The sequence below is a fragment of the Ambystoma mexicanum genome, chromosome 8 (genome assembly GCF_040938575.1).
Source record: "Ambystoma mexicanum isolate Mex_15411 chromosome 8, UKY_AmexF1_1, whole genome shotgun sequence".
Taxonomy (NCBI): domain Eukaryota; kingdom Metazoa; phylum Chordata; class Amphibia; order Caudata; family Ambystomatidae; genus Ambystoma; species Ambystoma mexicanum.
The window spans coordinates 1,087,300,531-1,087,311,791 of NC_090929.1; positions in this window are offsets into that span (position 1 = coordinate 1,087,300,531).

The window sequence follows — 11,261 nt, forward strand, 5'->3', positions numbered from 1 at the left end:
TGTGGAGAACGGTATTACGTGCAACAGAGAGAGAGGTCGACAGGAGCCCCCTTTGAAGAAAAATCCTGTCTGGGCCCCCGTAGGCCACCCCATAGGGTGTGGAGGACTGAAAGGTGATAGGGGAGACTCAACGTTGAAGACCTTCAGCAGATCTGTGGATTTAAGTATGACATAGGCATGGCAAACAAGGGAGGGGGGTTTGTTGTATAATATGGGTTTTGTGAAGAAATATGAAAATGAAAAAGAGATATCTTCCGACAAGGGTTGGGAAAGATCACGTGGTAACCCTCGCTATGGGGCAGTAATAATAGACGGATACCTCATTGAGAGTTGAGAAGAGAGCTTTATTTTATGGGTGCAATTATTGCTGGTGCCAGCTTTCTGTTGTGAGATAGCTTAGTATTTTATACATGATTTCCATTGATATTGTGGAGGCCGTGAAGTGGTGGTGTGGTCCCGTGTGGGAACAGTGAGGTGGGACTGCTTGGAACGTTATTGGCGTTTGTGGTGCCCCTCAGAAGGGTTGAGAGACATAGGAGGCGTGGTCTCAGAGACAGACAATGGTTGGGTTCATTTCTGGGGAACTATTGTGGGTAGGGGTGTGTAAAGGAGGAAAAAAGGTGAGCGAGAATTGAAGTAGAGTTTGGTGATCATTGGTAAGTTGTGTTTTTGAGTTACCATCATGGGAGACACCCCAAATATTGACTTATGTAAGTCATTGCACCGATATAAGGACAAAATAGTTAAGTACCATACAGGCTGGGTTAAAAGCACAGCGGGCAAAATGCTCATGCCCTGGCTGCAAGAAGTCACTCATTCAAAAACAGTACTGCAACACATGTGCACCTATTTACATGATGCTTATAAGGGCAAACAGTTAAAGAACAGACTCAAAAACTCGAGTTATGCAAAATGTTCAGGGAAGACGTGGTGGAGCCAGATATGAAAGAATGGATGCTTAACCAGCATGACCAAGGGTGTATGACAGCCACGGCTCCTCCTCTTCCTCAGAGCAGTGATCCATCCTCAACTGCAAAAGGATTATATCCATTACATGCAGAGACGTTGCTAGGGGGTGGGGGGGGCTGAGGGAGCTATAGCCCCAGGTATTTTGGTTGCAGCCCGGGATAGAAGCTCATGAGCTACAACCAAAAGGACTAGCTATCCCTGAGTGTCAACAGTCCTAACATTAGGGTAGCCCCAGATCTTTTCCAGACCTAGCAACATCCCTGATTACATACATTAAAAGCAGTGTCAGGGTATACAAATCCCACATATGCACCGTCCGCCTACACCAGTGAAGACATTATAAGTGGAGAGAAAATAAGCAAGCAACGACCATTATCCACACACGTAGAATATGATGAGTGCTGCGGCTTGCAAGTGAAGTTAACAGAAGCAGAGGAACAGGTTCTGGGAGAGAGAGAGAGGCAGGCAAGACAACAGGGATAAGACAGCAATTTTGTCGAATGAATGGATGGCACGGCAAATATGCTCAAACTGGATGGAAAGGGCATCAATGGTTCTAGGTAGAAAGTAAGGGAAGTTATGTTATGTTATTTAATTTATAAAGCGCGCCAGGTACCCTAGGGCTTAAGGACGCTAAACAAAAAAAAGACAAAAACTACATTCACAAACACAACAGAGAAAGAAATGACATAGATCAGTGGGAAACCGGTTTCAGCAAAAACAGAGAGGTAGCAATGAAGAATATGAGAACAGGGCTGTTTTTAGTACCTGCTTGAAGACTTCCGTCGAAGTTATGGCTTGTAACATGGGAGTAAGAGAGTTCCAGGACTGGGGTGCTGCAGTACAAATGCACCATCTCTAGATTTCTTCAGCTTAAAACGAGGAACCAGGAGAGTAAAAGATTCATCGGATCTAAGATTTCTGATGTTTTGCTTGGGGATGATGAGTTCTTTCAGGTACGCTGGCATGGTGCCATGCACACATTTGTGTGTGATAAGAAGCAGTCTAAAGGAAACCCTGACCTGAACCAGGAGCCAATGCAAGCTTCTACGTGCCTCTGAAACATGATTGCATTTAGCCAGGCGTTTGACCACTCAGACGGCACCATTTTGGATCACCTGGAGACGATGGAAGTTGGATAAGGGTAGACCAACTAGGAGACTACAACAGTAGTCAATCTTAGCACTGATAATAGCCCTTGCCATGGTCTCGGAATTCTTTTCCGACACAAATGGTCTAAGACAGCGGAAGAACTTAATATAATATGAGGCTGATGAGACTAAACTATTAACCTGAGCCTTCATGCTAAGATTTTTGTCCAGGTAGATCCCCAGCATTTTTACTTTACTGAAAATTTCTATTGTACAATTGTCAATAGTGAAGTTCTTATAGCAGGGACCCAGCTTCGCAAGTTTATTTTCTGACCCCACTAGAAGAAGTTCGGTTTTAGCGCAATTAATTGCAAGGCCGTTAGACACCATCCAATCCTGGATTTTTTGATATATGGAGTTAATCAACAATTCATCCTCCACGTGGACACCTCTCATCGGTATGCCACATTGTGTGTCATCTGCATAATTTGCAAAAATGATCCCCTCCTCTGTCAACATCTGGAAGAAGGGAATCATAAAAATATTATAAAAACAGGGAGAGACACAGGCCCCCTGTGGGACCCCATACGTAAGAAAAAAAGGTTTGGCTTCCGCACTATCGCTGGCCACTCTAACTTGTCTACCTTTCAGAAAAGAGGTGGTCCAGTCCACAGCTGCTTGAGAAAAGTTAGCATTGTTTTTTAACCTGGTGGATCAGATGGAATGATCCACCAGGTCAAAAGCTGCTGACAGATCAAGGATCATAAGGAGCGAAACATGACCACTATCCATCCTGTGCTGGAGATGAGATTTAAGAGACCGTGATTAATACGGAAACCTGACTGAAAGTCATGGTAGATTTGATTTTGCTCCACAAAGGAGGAGATCTGGTTATAAGCCACTCTATCCAGGATCTTAAGTAAGAAGGTAGTATTGGTGATAGGTCGATAATTTGTAGCGGCCAGAGGGCATAAATTAGGTTTCTTCAGTAGGGGGGTTATCCAAGTATTCTTAATGTTATCTGGCATGCTGTTTGTGGCGAAGGATGAATTAACACATTTCGTCAAGGCTGGAATAAGAGTTGGCAAGCATTCTTTTATTATAACTGAGGAGCAGGGATGTTCTTTGCAACTGGTGCTTTTTAGTTGCGAAATGACCTTAGATAATTCTTGTTCCATTACCAGCTGGAAGCAGAAAGTAGGTTGGTTGTCAGCGTTCCGGTTAACGGTAGGTAAATAAGTAGATGGAGCTTGTTCTATCATAGCTCTTTTACCTCTATTCCTTCTCTGATCTTAATGAGCTTATTAGACATTGCTTCTTGAATTTTTTTACACCATGATTCATCTTTAGGGAAAGAGTCTTGTGAGGGACTTGGGGCCTGCAATTGCTCTTTTAATATTTTAAAAAGTTCTTTAGTATTGGATTGTGCATTCAAGATTCTCAAATTAAAAGATTCTTTTTTGGCAGCATATATGGCTGATTTATATTCAAGAGCAATTTTCTTATAGCTGGCCAAACTACATGCGTCTTTAGACGAACGCCATGCATAGACAAATTTATTTTTCTCGGATTTGAGAGCTTTAAGATCATCATTAAACCAGGGGTGACGTAAAGCAGGGGGAACAGTCTTGTTTTTAATGGGGGCAACTTTCTCAGTGACAGAGTCCAAGGACTTCATGAGGACATTAGAGATTTCTTCCACATTCTCAATATTGCATATCTTATTATTGAGGGAGATGGCCCACTCAGTTAGATGTGTAGAGGTCAACTTTTTACGATTTCTTACTTTCATGGTGAGCCTAGGTGGTGCTATTTTTTTAGGAAAATAGGGGATCTGAATGAGAAAGTTTATAAAGAAATGGTCAAACCACAGACAAGCATTAACTTCTAGATTTGAAAGAGTCATGTTCAAGGAGGAGACCCAGTCCAAAGTGTGTCCTTTGATGTGGATTGGGACTCTGACATGATGCGAGAAACCTAAGGAATCTAATATGTTCTCCAAAACTTTAGCTGAGGCATCTGTGGCACAGCCTAGCCACATATTAAGATCACCCAGAATAATAATTTTAGTGTTGGGTTTTAAGATAGATAGAAGAAGACCATTCAAAGAGACTGGGAAGGTAGTGTCTGCTATGGGAGCTCTGTATAATAGGAGAACATTAAGGGTGGTTTCTGAGCTTAGCGCTAGTTTAACAAGAAGTGATTCAGTACCTTGAAAGGTGTTGATCTTACAGTTCCAAGTTTTGAAATAGGATTTTAGAATAAGGGCAACGCCCCCCCCTCTGTTAATAATTATATCCTGTTTTATAATATAATAGCCCTCAGGAATAGCTAAGTCCAGCACTGGATCTGCTGTATCATGGTCCCAAGTCTCAGTAATAGCACACAAATCCAGTTATTGCTCCTGGATGATAAGTGCAACCTTGGTTACATGTTTAATCAGTGATCTGGTGTTAAGCAACATACATTTCAAGGTGCATACTGACCGATTGGCTATAACGGTGTCTGACCTCACCTGAAGGGAAGGTATCATACTGCATGCTGTAGGCTTCTCCAATTATATATATGGAGAGACTACAACAGGACTGGATTCCTTTGAAACTTCTACCTTGGTGACCAAATGAGCCTCAGGGGCGCCTGTCTCCTAAGACAATGGTGTCTTCCAGCACCAATGTGCTGGTAAGCAGCAGTGGTGATGTAGGTAGGGCGCCCCTACTGGGATCCGAGATAATGGGCGAAATAGAATCAGAAGCATTATCTGATGCGATGGAAACATGATCCCTCAACGCTTTACGCTCTGGCTGCTGCATTAAATCAACAAGCCTTTCTCTGGCAGATTGAATAGCCAGCATAACCTCATTTATCCCCATGTTATGTGCTTACCGGTAGCTGTGAGAATTCTGGGCTGCCTACTGACTCACTCCCGTAACGAACCGGAACAAGCCGGCCCCTACGCGTCGGTGCTTACGCGCCTGACGTGGTATTAAAAAGAGCCTAGGACTACAAATCCGCTGGGATTTGTAGTTTACTAAGCGTCTCTATCTCCGACAGGGACCTCGGAGATAGCGTTTAAGCAGGAGACCACGCGGATCTAGTATAACAGCGGAACAAAGTAAAGTAAACAAATTCAAACAACCAACTAATATAATCTGCGGCTATTTTCAATTAAAAGCAACGTTAGTTAAAAAATATAATTATTAAAACTTAAATGCACTTAAATGCACTGCGAACGTAAAGGCGACTAAAGAGTTCACAAAACAACTAGCTACACTAATAAAATGCTGGCACAAGTAAGCAATCAATAGGTAGACGTAAGCGAGGGGGGTTTAAATAGAAGAACAAACTGGCCCCTACGCGCCGGCCTGACGTGGTATTAAAAAGAGCCTAGGACTACAAATCCGCTGGGATTTGTAGTTTACTAAGCGTCTCTTTCTCCGACAGGGACATCAGAGACAGCGTTTAAGCAGGAGACCACGCGGATCTAGTATAACAGCGGAACAAAGTAAAGTAAACAAATTCAAACAACCAACTAATATAATCTGCGGCTATTTTCAATTAAAAGCAACGTTATTTAAAAAATAACATTAGAGAAAGAAGAAGAGAAAAGGGTGCAGGAGAAAAGAGAAAGAGAGCAAACAAGAGACGAGATGGGGAAAGAGAAAAGGAACAGAGAGGAAAGGGAAAAGGAAAAAAGATGCGAGGGAGAAGAGACGAGAAGAAGAAATGAAAATAAATAACTGAAGCAATGCAGAGACGGAAAGAGAAAGAAAACAAGAAGAAAGGAGGGAGAGAGAAAGATTACATGAGGAAAGAAGCAAGGAGAGGTGCTATAAGGAAATTGATGACATTATTATCACAGATACACTTCAGACAGTGAAGAGGAAGGAACTATAAAAAGGAGGATTGGCAAATTGTACCAGAGTAGGAGAGATGGCACCAATATATGGGAGAGTAGGGGAGGATCCCTGCAAGGTAAAGGAAGGGATATATTGGAAGAGGTAATGAGTGGAACATGTAGGGTAAATCCCCTTAGAAAACTAGATTTTGAGGATAGAAGAATGAAGATGATGAAGCCAGTGAGGATACAATGTTTGAAGATGAAGAGGGCAAGGAGAGTGAGAAGGAGGCAGCACAAGCCCCATCCATGTTTACACAGGTAGGGAATGAGGTAGCGTGGGCTGAGCTAGAGGAACCTGCGATGAGGGCAGAACCTGTTGAATATCCAAGATGCCCGAACGTGTGCTCAAGTAGTTTAGAAGGACAAACACCCTATGTGAATAGACTGAGAAATCTACCAGGAAGGAAGAGAGTGAGCATGACAGACGTGGTGCAAAGACAAAGTGAAAGGGGCCCCTAGGGGTCCCTCGCGATATGGAAACAAGGCAATAACCATACACGAAAAGATGCGCCAGACACGAGGTTCAAATTCCCAATGCTAGGGTTTATTGCAAGCAAAAATAGTCCCAATTGGCCAACTGTGGTCTCACGCCCTGCGACGTGAGTTTTCTAGACCTCGAGGGACGCAAGAGAGCGAATTATGTACATCAGTTACATATATACAAAATGCATATCATACAATCAGCTATGTCATGTTTAACACCCCCCTTTATTAAGTTTCTTTGAACTCGGGATGATGATGGACATTTCCGACGGGTATGAAAATTATAACACTTTCGATGTCTATTCTAGTAACAATGTGCAATTAGAAAGTGCGGAGGCATCTTCTAGTTGTTGAACAGAACACGGTGGTTCTGTTCTTGGAAGCAAGCTGCACACGGGGGAAGAGCCACATTCCAAGCTTTGCTATCTATGAGGTACTATTTGCTATCTATGAGGTACTATTTGTGTCCTGGGAGCCGACAAGCTCTAAAGGGTTTTGCGAAGGGGGGCCGGAAGAAGAGCATAATTCAAGCCTTTAGCTGTTTTATTCTGACATATTCTACCACAGTATGAGACTGGCTGGCAGCTGTGAAATGATTAAATGCCCTGCAGCTCTCCCTCAAGGCTACAGAGAGGGAGCGTGGGCATTCCTTTCTGGGCTACTCATGAGGAGTTTCAACGAACTCCTGAGTCCTGCTACGTTGCCCTTTCATATTCAGACAACAATGTTAACAGTTGAGCAGAGTAAGCAGAATTCGCTAGAATTGCAAGCTGCAAAGCAGTTTAGACAGAAAGCAATGAGCAATGGTTAACAAGCAAAATGGCGATTCTTGCTACGTTTAAAATGGCCACTTGTTGGTCAAGCATAGCAGTCTGTATTTCTATAATTCGGTGCATAAAACGGTTGGCCTTCGGCCATCAAGTTACGTCTGTCATTGAAATGAAGGGTATTCACTTTTCCAGATTGACAAACCCTCCTTTTGGCCGTATGCCAAACGTCTTATTCATTCATTGCATCCTCTTCCGATGAGGATAAGTCTGGGGTATCTATGTCTGAACCTTTCATGCTATCATGAGCATCATCTTCATCATTAATGTCTATAGCCATGAATTGTTTTACTGTTTTTGTTTCATCAGTGTCTCTGTTATTCCGGCCATGCGTTTGTTTTCCTCTCGACACCATGTGCATACATCCCTTAGTACATCCATCAGTTATTTCAGTGCAAACTATTGGTAAGCATTGTATGCAACAGCAACATGTTATGAATATACCAAGTACCACCATTAGCATCGAAATTAACTTCCATCCCCAGGACCGCAACAGTCCCCACAACCAGGATCCTATCCCCGAACCCCCTTCTTCAGTAGAGAGTGTGGAACTTAGGACATGTAATTTCCGGATTGCTTTAAATATCGTAGGGGAGAATTCATCTATATACACACAGCATGCAGTTTTTACGAGTTTGCAAACTCCCCCACGATCAACTAATATTATATCGAGAGCCATCCTGTGTTGTAGTGCCATTAGTCTTATTCCTTTCTCTTCTAACGTCATATTCAATAAAATATCCGTTGTTGAATCTATTGTATTTTTTAATATTCTAGACAGTTTTCTTATATTGTAGGAATTTTATATTTGGGACAAGAATGGTATAAATGATGTGGCTATATCTATTTCTATCATTCCATCCTCGCTACTCCTTTGAGTTCTACCTTTTGTTCGTCTGGCTACTTCTGCTGTTTCCAAGAGGAACATTCCTGGAAACAAGTAGCATGTACCTCCCCAGTTCCTAGGTAACCATGGATATGCTTTTTCCCCACATATAAAGTAAACAGGGTCCCCTACGTACACATGTTCTATTTCGTGCTTTAAAACCACTGTGTTCAGGCAGCTGCTAAACATTCCTACTTTATAGGAACCTTTTTTCTGTAAACATAGGGGGGCAGTTTTGGGGCTGTGATCCACTGTATAGGCAGGGGGCACAGCATCTTTATTCCATTCATCCCTCATTCGAAATGTCATTACTGATGTTTCTTCTGCTGGCGGGGTTGGTCTATCCTGCCTATGTAATCTATCTAGTCTTGTTGTCTTTCGTGTATTCTTCCTCATGGGATCTAGTGAAAACACGCGAGCTTTGTGGAATATGGAACAACCCACAGGTCTCATGATCACTTCCTCAAATTCATTCATATTGGTCTCATCTAGCTGACCCGTATTACTCTTGTTCCATTTCCCAAAGAACATTGCACTCAACGATACTTCACATGAATAAACCAATGGTAACGGTTGTACATACCATCCTATCCCTTTCCCACCGTGCTGTGGTAATGGGCACAAACCCAGCAATCTTTTTTCTTTAAAACCGCATGGGTCATGTTCATGATGAGCAACAATGTATTGTTGCCATATCCTTCTATATGTCTTTCTTCCATTGGGGGCAAAGTACCAGTGATTACATGAACCGGGCTTTCAGTAGCTGCTTTTGGCAAAAGTGTTTCTAATGGGTGCGCGGACTCCAGGAACCATAGTGTAATAGCTGTTATTGTTGGTACTACCATACTTAAGAAACACAGGACCAATGTCCAAATCAGTACCTTATTCCTTTTACCATGCTTTTTCCCTAAATTTACAGTCTCTAAAACTATCATCTTTTCAGCAGGGGTGCAGGAGGAGGCTGAAACTGGTCTTGACTTGTTCGTCATCGTCCTTCTTCTTGCTGGCAAAGTTTGTAGCAAATGTCTCTCGTTCAGTGCTTAAAGTGGGCCGGGGCCTGCCGGGGCCGGGCCCCGGCAGTCTCCAAAAAGTGGGACTGAGCTGGGGCCCTGCCGGGGCCCCCGTCCTACCGAAACATTGGCGGGATGGATTATCCCGTCGCGGCCGCGGCTGCAGCCGCAGCCGCGATGGGAGATGCGCCTGCAATGAAGTCAGGCAAGCTGTGACTGGCTGCCACTTCGGTCAGTCATAGTAACTGCAGCTGGTGACCCCTCGCGCGAGAGGTCACCAGAGGCAGTTACTGTCCCTTTGTTTCCCCAGGTCGCTGAGGTGTCTTTAACCCTCGGCGAACCTGGGGATTCCTCGACATATTTCGAGGTTTATAAAAGATGGCTTGAAAAGTACACATTTCAAGCCATCTTTTATAAAGCTTTGCCGACGGACAATTTTGTCCGTAGTCAAAGCTTTATAAAAGATGGCTTGAATTGTGTACTTTCAAAGCCATCTTTTATAAACCTGAAATGTTTAAAAAAGATGGCCTGAAAACTAGGCAAACCGTAGGGTATGCACACAAATATGTATAAATGTTATATATTTGTGTGCGTACCTTACTATGGTTTGTGTACTTTGCAAGCCATCTTTTATAAACGTAGAAATATGTTACATATTTCTATGTTTATAAAAGATGGCTTGCATAGTACACAAACCATAGTAAGGTACGCACACAAATATATAACATTTATATATATTTGTGTGTATACCCTACGATTTGCGTACTTTTTAGGCCACGCCCCTCCCACAAGCCACGCCCCCAAATGAGGGCCCCCCCTCGATTTCTTACCCCACTTAAAGCCCTGCTCTCATTCTTGATGCCAGAAAAGTTCAACGAAAATGTCACAGTTCAATTCTGCCAGCCCTTTCTCAGCCTAGATCACTTATCCACTCTGAGCCAGATTAGTTGTTCTTTCTTCCACTGCTCAGACGATTTCTGAACAGTTCTTTATTGATAGAGTACTATGTGCGTCCAGCTTCTCCTGCTCTGGCTCCTGACACATGTACTTTTTATAAGCGCACCGAGGAGCCGTGAGTCTTGAATTGTCGGACTTGCACAACTCTCACACTTCTCTCCTCTACGCCCCTGGCTCCTACTCCGTCCGTGAGTGGAACCAAAGGCAAAAGAAAAGCACCAAAGATCTGTGGATTACTTTGCCTGTCGAGGCCGCAAATTATACCGTTTCACTCCTGGTATTGTATGATCCGTGAATAGTGCCGTTGCACTTCCAATATCAGGCTCAGTGTCAGCCTGCGGCACAATGATGGGTAGCAATGAGCGCCGTGGCAATGATGTAGTTTCTTTCTTTGGCTTTGGTGCGTTTGCAGAGACTGGCGGGTGCCAAAGGGGTACACGCATTGTTTCTGCTCGTGTTTGCAATGCAGGGTTTGTGTCGCTCGGCAGTGATGTTGTTTCTGCTGAGCAACGTTGGGGCATTTTTCGCCCTTTCACCTTACTGGCAGCCTCCGCAGGCTCTGTTTCGAGTTTCACTTCTCGCTTGGACTTTGTTTCAACTTTCACTTCTCGCTCAGGCTGATGCTGTGGCAGTGGACTGGCAACAGTTTCTTTCGTTTCCGAGACAGTTTCCTTTCTCTGGTCGTCGGAAGTTGTCAGCAGTCCTGGGAATCTTTTGGCATGTGGCGCATGGATCCATGCCTTCCGTCTGTCCACTCGAATTACCGTTTGCGTCGCCAAAGGTACTTGATAGGGGCCGCGCCACCTGGGTGCTAATGCTGTCTTCCGCTCAAAGTTCTTTATCAGGACCCAGCTTCCAGGCTCCAGCGAGTGCCCCGGCCCGGTGTATCGCACTGGTAACGCCTCTTGCACCTGCTGATGAATCAAACGCAACTTCTGCATTAAAAGGCCACAGTACGTGCTTAACACAGGATGCTCGACCTCACATAATCTTTTGGGCTGCGGTGCGCACCATACATTTGCCGGTCTCCCCATTATAATTTCATAGGGGGAGAGCCCAGTTTTAGCCTGCACAGACGTGCGCATGCACAATAGCGCTAGGGGTAATGCATCCACCCAACTCCACTTGCTCCCAGCACAG